General features: G+C 46.2%; 1 pseudogene; it reads left to right on the top strand.

The window, feature by feature from the left end:
* The window catches only part of LOC121846745, a 171,846-nt pseudogene that overhangs the window by 113,864 nt on the left and 43,182 nt on the right, over window positions 1-14,800 (top strand).

The following is a 14,800-nucleotide window of genomic DNA, read 5'->3' on the forward strand; positions in this document are numbered from 1 at the left end:
TTTGGCCTGTTAGGGGTGGGCAGGTGGTGACCTTGGCCTGTTAGGGGAGGGCAGGGAGTGACCTTGGCCTGTTAGGGAAGGGCAGGGGGTGACCTTGGCATGTTAGGCTATTCTCAGCAGGATCTGCCCTATTGTCCCGTTCAGCCCTGTCACCTCCCTACTGTCTCGTTCAGTCCTGTCACCTTTCTACTGTCCCGTTCAGTCCTGTCACCTCCCTACTGTCCCGTTCAGCCCTGTCACTTCCCTACTGTCCCGTTCAGTTCTGTCACCGCCCTCCTGTCCCGTTCAGTCCTGTCACCTCCCTACTTTCCCGTTCAGTCCTGTCACCTCCCCCGTTACTGTCCCTCCCTTCAGTCCTGTCACCTCCCTACTGTCCTGTTCAGTCCTGCCACCTCCCTAGGTCCTGTTCAGTCCTGTCACCTCCCTACTGTCCTGTTCAGTCCTGTCACTGCCCTCCTGTCACTGTCTCTTTTACATGTTACTTTATAAAAGAAGCTGTAATGGGACAGTTTTATTTACTGATCTAATGTATTGTCAGGGAAACAAAAACATGCGACATGTTGCCCTTTAAACGGCAGTCATTCTGCACAGCCTGCCCATCGACACAACACCTAAACTACACCTAAACTACACATTGACTACACCCAAGCTACACATACATTACACGTTAAACCACACATAACAACACATAAACCACACCCGGACTACACCTTAACTTTACCCAGACTACACCTAAACTGTATCAAAACTACACCTAAACTACATCAAAACTACGTCTAAACTACATCAAACCTATGTCTAAACTATATCAAAACTACTTCAAAACTATATCACAACTACATCTGAACTATCTGAACTACACCTAAACTACACCTAAATATCAAAACTATATCAAAACTATATCAAAACTACATCTAAACTATATCAAAACTACATCTAAACTATATCAAAACTACACCTAAACTACACCTAAACTATATCAACACTACACCTAAACTGCACCTAAACTATACATACACTATACCTAAACTGCACCTGAACTACACCCGAACTACACCCAACCTACACCTAAGCTACACCTAAGCTACACCTAAACTACACCTAAACTATACCTAAACGACACCTAAACGACACCTAAACTATACCCAAACTATACCCAAACTATACCCAAACTACACCTAAACTATACCTAAACTACCACTTCACTATACCAAAACTACAACTACTCCTACACTACACCTGAGCTGCACCTGTACTACACCTAAACTATATTTAAACTATATTTAAACTACATCTAAACTATATCAAAACTACACCTAAACTATATTAAAACTACATCAAAACTACGTCTAAACTACATCAAAACTACGTCTAAACTATATCACAACTACATCTAAACTATATCAAAACTACACCTAAACTATATCAAAACTATATCAAAACTACACCTAAACTATATCAAAACTAAACTATATCAAAACTATATCAAACTACACCTAAACTATACCTAAACTATACCTAAACTACACCCAAACTATACCCAAACTATACCTAAACTACACCTTCACTTCACTATACCAAAAACTAAAACTACTTAAACACTACACCTGAGCTGCACCTGTACTACACCTAAACTAAATCTATACTATATTAAAACTACATCTAAACTATATTTAAACTACATCTAAACTATATCAAAACTACACCTAAACTATATTAAAACTACATCTAAACTATATCAAAACTACAACTAATCCTACACTACACCTGAACTACACCTAAACTAAATCTAAACTATATTAAAACTGCACCTAAACTACATTAAACTACATCAAAACTACATCTAAACAATATTAAAACTACATCTAAACTATATTAAAACTAACTAAACTACATCAAAACTTCATCTTAACTACATCAAAACTACATCTAAACTATATTAAAACTACAACTAAACTACATCAAAACGACAAAACTCTAAACTATATCAAACCTACATCTAAACTATATCAAAACTACATCTAAACTATATCAAAACTACACCTAAACTATATCAAACCTATATCAAAACTATATCAAAACTATATCAAAACTACATCTAAACTATATCAAAACTACATCTAAACTATATCAAAACTACACCTAAACTATATCAAACCTATATCAAAACTATATCAAAACTACATCAAAACTATATCAAAACTACATCTAAACTATATCAAAACTACACCTAAACTGCACCTAAACTATACCTACACTATACCCAAACTATACCCAAACTATTCCTAAACAACACCTAAACTACACCTAAACTATACCTAAACTACACCCAAACTATACCCAAACTATACCTACACTACACCTGAACTGCACCTGAACTACACCTAAACTAAATCTAAACTATATTAAAACTACACCTAAACTATATCAAAACTACACCTAAACTGCACCTAAACTACACTGCTCAAAAAATAAAGGGAACACTTAAACAACACATGTAACATGTAACTCCAAGTCAATCACACTTCTGTGAAATCAAACTGTCCACTTAGGAAGCAACAGTGATTGACAATACATTTCACATGCTGTTGTGCAAATGGAATAGACCACAGGTGGAAATTATAGGCAATTAGCAAGACAACCCCAATAAAGGAGTGGTTCTGCAGGTGGTGACCACAGACCACTTCTCAGTTCCTATGCTTCCTGGCTGATGTTTTGGTCACTTTTGAATGCTGGCGGTGCTTTCACTCTAGTGGTAGCATGAGACGGAGTCTACAACCCACACAAGTGGCTCAGGTAGTGCAGCTCATCCAGGATGACACATCAATGCAAGCTGTGGTAAGAAGGTTTGCTGTGTCTGTCAGCGTAGTGTCCAGAGCATGGAGGTGCTACCAGAGGACAGGCCAGTACATCAGGAGACGTGGAGGAGGCCGTAGGAGGGCAACAACCCAGCAGCAGGACCGCTACCTCCGCCTTTGTGCAAGGAGGAGCACTGCCAGAGCCCTGCAAAATGACCTCCAGCAGGCCACCATTGTGCATTTGTCTGCTCAAACGGTCAGAAACAGACTCCATGAGGGTGGTATGAGGGCCCGACGTCCACAGGTGGGGGTTGTGCTTACAGCCCAACACCGTGCAGGACGTTTGGCATTTGCCAGAGAACACCAAGATTGGCAAATTCGACACTGGCGCCCTGTGCTCTTCACAGATGAAAGCAGGTTCACACTGAGCACATGTGACAAACGTGACAGCCTGGAGACGCTGTGGAGAACGTTCTGCTGCCTGCAACATCCTCAGTCATGGTGTGTGGTGGAATTTCTTTGGGGGGGCGCACAGCCCTCCATGTGCTCGCCAGAGGTAGCCTGACTGCCATTAGGTACGGAGATGAGATCCTCAGACCCCTTGTGAGACAATATGCTGGTGCGGTTGGCCCTGGGTTCCTCCTAATGCAAGACAATGCTAGACCTCATGTGGCTGGAGTGTGTCAGCAGTTCCTGCAAGAGAAAGACATTGATGCTATGGACTGGCCCGCCCGTTCCCCACACCTGAATCCAATTGAGCACATCTGGGACATCATGTCTCGCTCCATCCACCAACGCCACTTTGCACAACAGACTGTCCAGGAGTTGGCGGATGCTTTAGTCCAGGTCTGGGAGGAGATCCCTCAGGAGACCATCTGCCACCTCATCAGGAGCATGCTTTGGCGTTGTAGGGAGGCCATACAGGCACGTGGAGGCCACACACACTACTGAGCCTCATTTTGACTTGTTTTAAGGACATTACATCAATGTTGGATCAGCCTGAAGTGTGGTTTTCCACTTGAATTTTGAGTGTGACTCCAAATCCAGACCTCCATGGGTTGATAAATTTGATTTCCATTGATAATTTTTGTGTGATTTTGTTGTCAGCACATTCAACTATGTAAAGAAGTATTTAATAAGAATATTTCATTCATTCAGATCTAGGATGTGTTATTTTAGTGTTCCCTTTATTTTTTTGAGCAGTGTATATCAAAACTAAACCAAAACTACACTGAAACTATATCAAAACTACACCTAAACTATATCAAAACTACAACGTTCTCTAGCGGGTTCTGATAGGCTGAAAGGCCAGGCGGTTCTTGTGTTAAAGTAATGTCCTGGTGTGTTCAGTGTGTGAGTGTTTTACAGTAATGTCCTGGTGTGTTCAGTGTGTGAGTGTTTTACAGTAATGGCCTGGTGTGTTCAGTGTGTGAGTGTTTTACAGTAATGTCCTGGTGTGTTCAGTGTGTGAGTGTTTTACAGTAATGGCCTGGTGTGTTCAGTGTGTGAGTGTTTTACAGTAATGTCCTGGTGTGTTCAGTGTGTGAGTGTTTTACAGTAATGTCCTGGTGTGTTCAGTGTGTGAGGGTTTTACAGTAATGTCCTGGTGTGTTCAGTGTGTGAGTGTTTTACAGTAATGTCCTGGTGTGTTCAGTGTGTGAGTGTTTTACAGTAATGTCCTGGTGTGTTCAGTGTGTGAGGGTTTTACAGTAATGTCCTGGTGTGTTCAGTGTGTGAGGGTTTTACAGTAATGTCCTGGTGTGTTCAGTGTGTGTACAATACCACTTTATTGTATTCCTCAGAAGGCTGACTCGTCAGATGAGGAGTCGCTCCACATCGACACAGAGGTCAAGCCGGAGGTGAAAGGTCGTAACTCAAAGGTGAAAAAGAAGACGGGCATCCTGGACCTTCTCCAGGCCAGCAAGGCAGTGGGCGTCGACTACAACGCCAACAGGTACACCATAGGACCAGCACACACACCTGTATAGGACCAGCACACACACCTGTATAGGACCAGCACACACACCTGCATAGGACCAGCACACACACCTGCATAGGACCAGCACACACACCTGCATAGGACCAGAACACACACCTGCATATAGGACCAGCACACACACCTGCATAGGACCAGAACACACACCTGCATAGGACCAGCACACACACCTGCATAGGACCAGCACACACACCTGCATAGGGAGGCACACACACCTGCATAGGACCAGCACACACACCTGCATAGGACCAGCACACACACCTGTATAGAGAGGCACACACACCTGCATAGGACCAGCACACACACCTGCATAGGAGGCACACACACCTGTATAGGACCAGCACACACACCTGCATAGGACCAGCACACACACCTGCATAGGGAGGCACACACACCTGCATAGGACCAGCACACACACCTGCATAGGACCAGCACACACACCTGTATAGGACCAGCACACACACCTGCATAGGACCAGCACACACACCTGTATAGGACCAGCACACACACCTGCATAGAGAGGCACACACACCTGCATAGGACCAGCACACACACCTGCATAGGGAGGCACACACACCTGCATAGGACCAGCACACACACCTGCATAGGACCAGCACACACACCTGCATAGGACCAGCACACACACCTGTATAGGACCAGCACACACACCTGCATAGGACCAGCACACACACCTGTATAGGACCAGCACACACACCTGCATAGAGAGGCACACACACCTGCATAGGACCAGCACACACACCTGCATAGGGAGGCACACACACCTGCATAGGACCAGCACACACACCTGCATAGGACCAGCACATACACCTGTATAGGACCAGCACACACACCTGCATAGGACCAGCACACACACCTGTATAGGACCAGCACACACACCTGCATAGAGAGGCACACACACCTGCATAGGACCAGCACACACACCTGCATAGGGAGGCACACACACCTGCATAGGGAGGCACACACACCTGCATAGGACCAGCACACACACCTGTATAGAGAGGCACACACACCTGCATAGGGAGGCACACACACCTGCATAGGACCAGCGCACACACCTGCATAGGACCAGCGCACACACCTGCATAGGACCAGAACATAGGAGGCACACCACCTGCATAGGGAGGCACACACACCTGCATAGGGAGGCACACACACCTGCATAGGACCAGCACACACACCTGCATAGGACCAGCACACACACCTGCATAGGACCAGCACACACACCTGCATAGGACCAGCACACACACCTGCATAGGACCAGCACACACACCTGCATAGGACCAGCACACACACCTGCATAGGACCAGCACACACACCTGCATAGGACCAGCACACACACCTGCATATGCATAGGACCAGCACACACACCTGCATAGGACCAGCACACACACCTGCATAGGACCAGCACACACACCTGCATAGGACCAGCACACACACCTGCATAGGACCAGCACACACACCTGTATAGGACCAGCACACACACCTGCATAGGACCAGCACACACACCTGTATAGGACCAGCACACACACCTGCATAGGACCAGCACACACACCTGCATAGGACCAGCACACACACCTGTATAGGACCAGCACACACACCTGCATAGGGACCAGCACACACACCTGCATAGGACCAGCACACACACCTGCATAGGGACCAGCACACACACCTGCATAGGACCAGCACACACACCTGTATAGGACCAGCACACACACCTGCATAGAGAGGCACACACCCTGCATAGGACCAGCACACACACCTGCATAGGACCAGCACACACACCTGCATAGGACCAGCACACACACCTGTATAGGACCAGCACACACACCTGCATAGGAGGCACACACACCTGCATAGGAGGCACACACACCTGAGGACCAGCACACACACCTGCATAGGACCAGCACACACACCTGCATAGGACCAGCACACACACCTGTATAGGACCAGCACACACACCTGCATAGGACCAGCACACACACCTGTATAGGACCAGCACACACACCTGCATAGGAGAGGCAGCACACACCTGCATAGGACCAGCACACACCCTGCATAGGGAGGCACACACACCTGCATAGGACCAGCACACACACCTGCATAGGACCAGCACATACACCTGTATAGGACCAGCACACACACCTGCATAGGACCAGCACACACACCTGCATAGGGAGGCACACACACCTGCATAGGACCAGCACACACACCTGCATAGGACCAGCACATACACCTGTATAGGACCAGCACACACACCTGCATAGGACCAGCACACACACCTGTATAGGACCAGCACACACACCTGCATAGAGAGGCACACACACCTGCATAGGACCAGCACACACACCTGCATAGGGAGGCACACACACCTGCATAGGGAGGCACACACACCTGCATAGGACCAGCACACACACCTGCATAGGGAGGCACACACACCTGCATAGGAGGCACACACACCTGCATAGGACCAGCACACACACCTGTATAGAGAGGCACACACACCTGCATAGGGAGGCACACACACCTGCATAGGACCAGCGCACACACCTGCATAGGACCAGCGCACACACCTGCATAGGACCAGAACACACACCTGCATAGGGAGGCACACACACCTGCATAGGGAGGCACACACACCTGCATAGGGAGGCACACACACCTGCATAGGGAGGCACACACACCTGCATAGGACCAGCACACACACCTGCATAGGGAGGCACACGCACCTGCATAGGACCAGGACACACGCACCTGCATAGGACCAGCACACACACCTGCATAGGAGGCACACACACCACACACCTGCATAGGACCAGCACACACACCTGCATAGGGAGGCACACACACCTGCATAGGACCAGCACACGCACCTGCATAGGACCACCAGCACACACACCTGCATAGGGAGGCACACGCACCTGCATAGGACCAGCACACGCACCTGCATAGGGAGGCACACACACCTGCATAGGACCAGCACACGCACCTGCATAGGACCAGCACACACACCTGCATAGGACCAGCACACACACCTGCATAGGACCAGCACACGCACCTGCATAGGGAGCACACGCACCTGCATAGGACCAGCACACGCACCTGCATAGGGACCAGCACACGCACCTGCATAGGACCAGCACACACACCTGCATAGGGAGGCACACACACCTGCATAGGGGCAGGCACACACACCTGCATAGGACCAGCACACGCACTTGCATAGGACCAGCACACGCACCTGCATAGGGAGGCACACGCACCTGCATAGGGAGGCACACGCACCTGCATAGGACCAGCACACACACCTGCATAGGACCAGCACACACACCTGCATAGGACCAGCACACACACCTGCATAGGACCAGCACACACACCTGCATAGGACCAGCACACACACCTGCATAGGACCAGCACACACACCTGCATAGGACCAGCACACACACCTGCATAGGACCAGCACACACACCTGCATAGGACCAGAACACGCACCTGCATAGGACCAGCACACGCACCTGCATAGGACCAGCACACACACCTGCATAGGAGGCACATACACCTGCATAGGGAGGCACACACACCTGCATAGGGAGGCACACACACCTGCATAGGACCAGCACACGCACCTGCATAGGACCACCACACGCACCTGCATAGGGAGGCACACGCACCTGCATAGGGAGGCACACGCACCTGCATAGGTAGGCACACACACCTGCATTAATATGTTAATGTCCTTCCTAATTAATGTGTTAATGTCCCTCCTAATTAGTGTTAATGTCCCTCCTAATTAATATGTTAATGTGGCCTTACATTCTCCTGCCTTACAGATGGCCTTACATTCTCCTGCAAAATGTCTTGACAAACATGGGAATTCATTTTTCCGTCAATGATAGCAAGCTGTCCAGGCCCTGAGGCAGCAAAGCAGCCCCAAACCATGATGCTCCCTCCACCAGACTTTACAGTTGGGATGAGGTTTTGATGTTGGTGTGCTGTGCCTTTTATTCTCCACACATAGTGTGTGTTCCTCCCAAACAACTCAACTGTTTCATCTGTCCACAGAATATTTTGCCAGTTGTGCTGTGGAACATCCAGGTGCTCTTTGCGAAATTCAGACGTGCAGCAATGTTTTTTTGGACTGCAGTGGCTTCTTCCGTGGTGTCCTCCCATGAAAACCATTCTTGTTTCTAGGATTCTAGGATTCTTCTTAAACTCATTGAACATTCTGCGCTGTGCTCTTGCAGTCATCTTTGCAGGACGGCCACTCCTAGAGAGAGTAGCTACAGTGCTGAACTTTCTCCATTTATAGACAATTTGTCTTACCGTGGACTGATGAACATCAAGGCTTTTAGAGATACTTTTGTAACCCTTTCCAGCTTTATGCAAGTCAACAATTCTTAATCTTAGGTCTTCTGAGATCTCTTTTGTTTGATGTTCACATCAGACAGTGCTTTATGTGAATAGCAAACTCAGAGAGTGTTTTTTATATTGCAGGGCAGCTCTAACCAACATCTCCAAATTTGTTTTCACCTTTATTTATTACATTTTTATCTCACCTTTATTTAACCAGGTAGACCAGATCACCTTTATTTAACCAGGTAGACCAGATCACCTTTATTTAACCAGGTAGGCTAGTTGAGAACAAGTTCTCATTTACAACTGCGACCTGGCCAAGATAAAGCAAAGCAGGGCGACACAAACAACAACACAGAGTTACACATGGAATAAACAAACATACAGTCAATAACACAATAGAAAAGTCTATATACAGTGTGTGCAAATGGAGTAAGATTAGGGAGGTAAGGCAATAAATGGGCCATAGTGGCAAAATAATTACAATTTAGCATTAACACTGGAGTGATAAATGTGCAGAAGATGATGTGCAAGTACAGATACTGGGGTGCAAAGGAGCAAAGAAATGTATAACTGTATGATGAGGTAGTTGGGTGGGCTATTTACAGATGGGCTAGGTACAGCTGCAGCGATCAGTAAGCTGCTCTGACAGCTGATGCTTAAAGTTAGAGAGGGAGATATGTCTCCAACTTCAGTGATTTTTGCAATTCGTTCCAGTCATTGGCAGCAGAGAACTGGAAGGAAAGGCGGCCAAAGGAGGTGTTGGGTTTGGGGATGACAGTGACATATACCTGCAGGAGCGCGTGCTACGGGTTGGTGTTGTTATGGTGACCAATGAGCTGAGATAACGTGGGGCTTTACCTAGCAGAGACTTATAGATGACCTGGAGCCAGTGGGTTTGGCGACGAGTATGAAGCGATGGCCAGCCAACGAGAGTGTACAGGTCGCAGTGGTGGGTAGTATATGGTGCTTTGGTGACAAAACGGATGGCACTGTGATAGACTGCATCCAATTTATTGAGTAGGGTATTGGAGGCTATTTTGTAAATGACATCTCCGAAGTCAAGGATCGGTAAGATTGTCAGTTTTACGAGGGTATGTTTGGCGGCATGAGTGAAGGAGGCTTTGTTGCGAAATAGGAAGCCGAATCTAGATTTAATTTTGGATTGGTGATGTTTGACATGAGTCTGGAGGAGAGTTTAAAGTCTAACCAGACACCTAGGTATTTGTAGTTGTCCACATATTCTAAGTCAGAACCGTCCAGAGTAGTGATTCTAGTCGGGTGGGCGGGTGGGGACTGCTATCGGTTGAAGACCATGCATTTAGATTTACTTGCATTTAAGAGCAGTTGGAGACCACGGCAGGGGAAGTTGTATGGCATTGAAGCTCATTTGAAGGTTTGTTAACACAGTGTCCATAGAAGGGCCAGAAGTATACAGAATGGTGTCGCCATCGTAGAGGTGGATCAGAGACTCACCAGCAGCAAGAGCGACATCAATGATGTATACAGAGAAAAGAGTCGGCCCGGGAATTGAACCCTGAGGCACCCCCATAGAGACTGCCAGAGGTCCGGACAACAGGCCTTCCGATTTGACTCACTGAACTCTGTCTGAGAAGTAGTTGGTGAATCAGGCGAGGGAATCATTTTAGAAACCAAGGCCGTTGAGTGTGCCGATAAGAATACGGTGATTAACAGAGTCGAAAGCCTTGGGCAGGTCAATGAAGACGGCTGCACAGTATTGTCTCTTATCGATGGCGGTTATGATATCATTTAGTACCTTGAGCGAGGTTGAGGTGCACCCGTGACCAGCTCTGACACCAGATTACATAGCGGAGAAGGTACGGTGGGATTCTAAATGGTCGGTGATCTGTTTGTTAACTTGGCTTTTGAGGTCATTAGAAAGGCAGGGTAGGATAGATATTGGTCTGTAGCAGTTTGGGACTAGAGGCAGGGTAGGATAGATATTGGTCTGTAGCAGGTTGGGTCTAGAGGCAGGGTAGGATAGATATAGGTCTGTAGCAGTTTGGGACTAGAGGCAGGGTAGGATAGATATAGGTCTGTAGCAGGTTGGGTCTAGAGGCAGGGCAGGATAGATATAGGTCTGTAGCAGGTTGGGTCTAGAGGCAGGGCAGGATAGATATAGGTCTGTAGCAGGTTGGGTCTAGAGGCAGGGTAGGATAGATATACAGTGCCTTGCGAAAGTATTCGGCCCCCTTGAACTTTGCGACCTTTTGCCACATTTCAGGCTTCAAACATAAAGACATAAAACTGTATTTTTTTGTGAAGAATCAACAACAAGTGGGACACAATCATGAAGTGGAACGACAAATAAAGGTGAAATAAATAAAAAATATTGGATATTTCAAACTTTTTTAACAAATCAAAAACGGAAAATTGGGCGTGCAAAATTATTCAGCCCCCTTATTAAGTTAATACTTTGTAGCGCCACCTTTTGCTGCGATTACAGCTGTAAGTCGCTTGGGGTATGTCTCTATCAGTTTTGCACATCGAGAGACTGACATTTTTTCCCATTCCTCCTTGCAAAACAGCTCGAGCTCAGTGAGGTTGGATGGAGAGCATTTGTGAACAGCAGTTTTCAGTTCTTTCCACAGATTCTCGATTGCATTCAGGTCTGGACTTTGACTTGGCCATTCTAACACCTGGATATGTTTATTTTTGAACCATTCCATTGTAGATTTTGCTTTATGTTTTGGATCATTGTCTTTTTGGAAGACAAATCTCCGTCCCAGTCTCAGGTCTTTTGCAGACTTCATCAGGTTTTCTTCCAGAATGGTCCTGTATTTGGCTCCATCCATCTTCCCATCAATTTTAACCATCTTCCCTGTCCCTGCTGAAGAAAAGCAGGCCCAAACCATGATGCTGCCACCACCATGTTTGACACTGGGGATGGTGTGTTCAGGGTGATGAGCTGTGTTGCTTTTACGCCAAACATAACGTTTTGCATTGTTGCCAAAAGGTTCAATTTTGGTTTCATCTGACCAGAGCACCTTCTTCCACATGTTTGGTGTGTCTCCCAGGTGGCTTGTGGCAAACTTTAAAAGACACTTTTTATGGATATCTTTAAGAAATGGCTTTCTTCTTGCCACTCTTCCATAAAGGCCAGATTTGTGCAATATACGACTGATTGTTGTCCTATGGACAGAGTCTCCCACCTCAGCTGTAGATCTCTGCAGTTCATCCAGAGTGATCATGGGCCTCTTGGCTGCATCTCTGATCAGTCTTCTCCTTGTATGAGCTGAAAGTTTAGAGGGATGGCCAGGTCTTGGTAGATTTGCAGTGGTCTGATACTCCTTCCATTTCAATATTATCGCTTGCACAGTGCTCCTTGGGATGTTTAAAGCTTGGGAAATCTTTTTGTATCCAAATCCGGCTTTAAACTTCTTCACAACAGTATCTCGGACCTGCCTGGTGTGTTCCTTGTTCTTCATGATGCTCTCTGCGCTTTTAACGGACTTTTAACGGATCACAGTGCAGGTGCATTTATACGGAGACTTGATTACACACAGGTGGATTGTATTTATCATCATTAGTCATTTAGGTCAACATTGGATCATTCAGAGATCCTCACTGAACTTCTGGAGAGAGTTTGCTGCACTGAAAGTAAAGGGGCTGAATAATTTTGCACGCCCAATTTTTCAGTTTTTGATTTGTTAAAAAAGTTAGAAATATCCAATAAATGTCGTTCCACTTCATGATTGTGTCCCACTTGTTGTTGATTCTTCACAAAAAAAATACAGTTTTATATCTTTATGTTTGAAGCCTGAAATGGGAAAAGGTAGCAAAGTTCAAGGGGGCCGAATAGATACTTAGGTCTGTAGCAGTTTGGGTCTAGAGGCAGGGCTAGATATAGGTCTGTAGCAGTTTGGGTCTAGAGGCAGGGTAGGATAGATATAGGTCTGTAGCAGGTTGGGTCTAGAGGCAGGGTAGGATAGATATAGGTCTGTAGCAGGTTGGGTCTAGAGGCAGGGCAGGATAGATATAGGTCTGTAGCAGGTTGGGTCTAGAGTGTCTCCCCAATTTGAAGAGGTGAGAAATATGAAAATATCCCACAAAATGTCCCCTAAAATATCGGCTCTATTTATCATATGATTAACTCTGTTGATACTGTCGGTAATCAGGTCTATAACGTGATCCCAGTTCAACGTAAACCACATGACCTTATAAACACACATTAGTCAGACCTGGGCTGAAAATACTTTATCTGTGCCTGGCGTAAACCAATAGAAAAAATCCAACCCCTGACCATCTGGCACTCGAGGCAGACTCTCAAAGTATTTGAACACAGGTCTGATAATAATATCGTCTCGCTCTCTTTCTCTCTGTCTCTCTTACCTCTCTCGCTCTCTCTGTCTCTTATCTCTCTCTCTCTCTCTCTCTCTCTCTCGATCTGTCTCTCTCTCTCTCTCTCTCGATCTGTCTCTTTCTCCGGCGGGTACACCTTCCAGCAGTGTAATGTGTTATTGTGTTGTGTTATTTCTTATTGACGTACTTACAGTCAGCCACCTGCATCTCCCAGCACACAGGAGGCCATTCAGGGGATGTTGTCTATGGCCAACCTGTCCTCCGGGGCTACCGCAGAGGCTGCAGCCATCTCCTCTGACACCCCTGGAGGAGGAGGTGGTTCCTGGGGCAGGAACCATGCCAACACCACCATGGCTGGACGGAAGGGAGGAACACGAGGAGGAAAAGGAGGAGATGGGAACAGAAGAACAGCAGCATCGACAGCCAGCCAAACCCAAGAAAACAAGAAGAACAGCAGCATCGACAGAGATTTGTTCCACTGACGACCATGATCACATGGACGCCATGTTCTTCCACTAGGACATGTTCCAGACTGTTCCACTAGAGATATGATACATGTTCCACTAGAGATAGATAGAGATACATGTTCCACTAGAGATATGATACATGTTCCACTAGAGATATGATACATGTTCCACTAGAGATATGATACATGTTCCATTAGAGATAGATAGAGATACATGTTCCACTAGAGATATGATACATGTTCCACTAGAGATAGAGATACATGTTCCACTAGAGATATGATACATGTTCCACTAGAGATAGAGATACATGTTCCACTAGAGATATGATACATGTTCCACTAGAGATAGAGATACATGTTCCACTAGAGATATGATACATGTTCCACCAGAGATATGATACATGTTCCACCAGAGATATGATACATGTTCCATAGAGATATGATACATGTTCCACCAGAGATATGATACATGTTCCACCAGAGATATGATACATGTTCCACTAGAGATATGATACATGTTCCACCAGAGATATGATATGTTCCACAGAGATATGTTCCACCAGAGATATGATACATGTTCCACTAGAGATATGATACATGTTCCACCATGTTCCACCAGAGATATGATACATGTTCCACCAGAGATATGATACATGTTCCACCAGAGATATGATACATGTTCCACCAGAGATATGATACATGTTCCACCAGAGATATGATACATGTTCCACCAGAGATATGATACATGTTCCACTAGAGATATGTTCATCTCACAAGCTGATGGCTGTCAGGCCTAGAGACAGAGTCTTTAGAGCAGTTCATTAATGTTATTTGCTGAGACAGTGG

Source organism: Oncorhynchus tshawytscha, linkage group LG07, assembly GCF_018296145.1.
Source record: "Oncorhynchus tshawytscha isolate Ot180627B linkage group LG07, Otsh_v2.0, whole genome shotgun sequence".
NCBI lineage: Eukaryota > Metazoa > Chordata > Actinopteri > Salmoniformes > Salmonidae > Oncorhynchus > Oncorhynchus tshawytscha.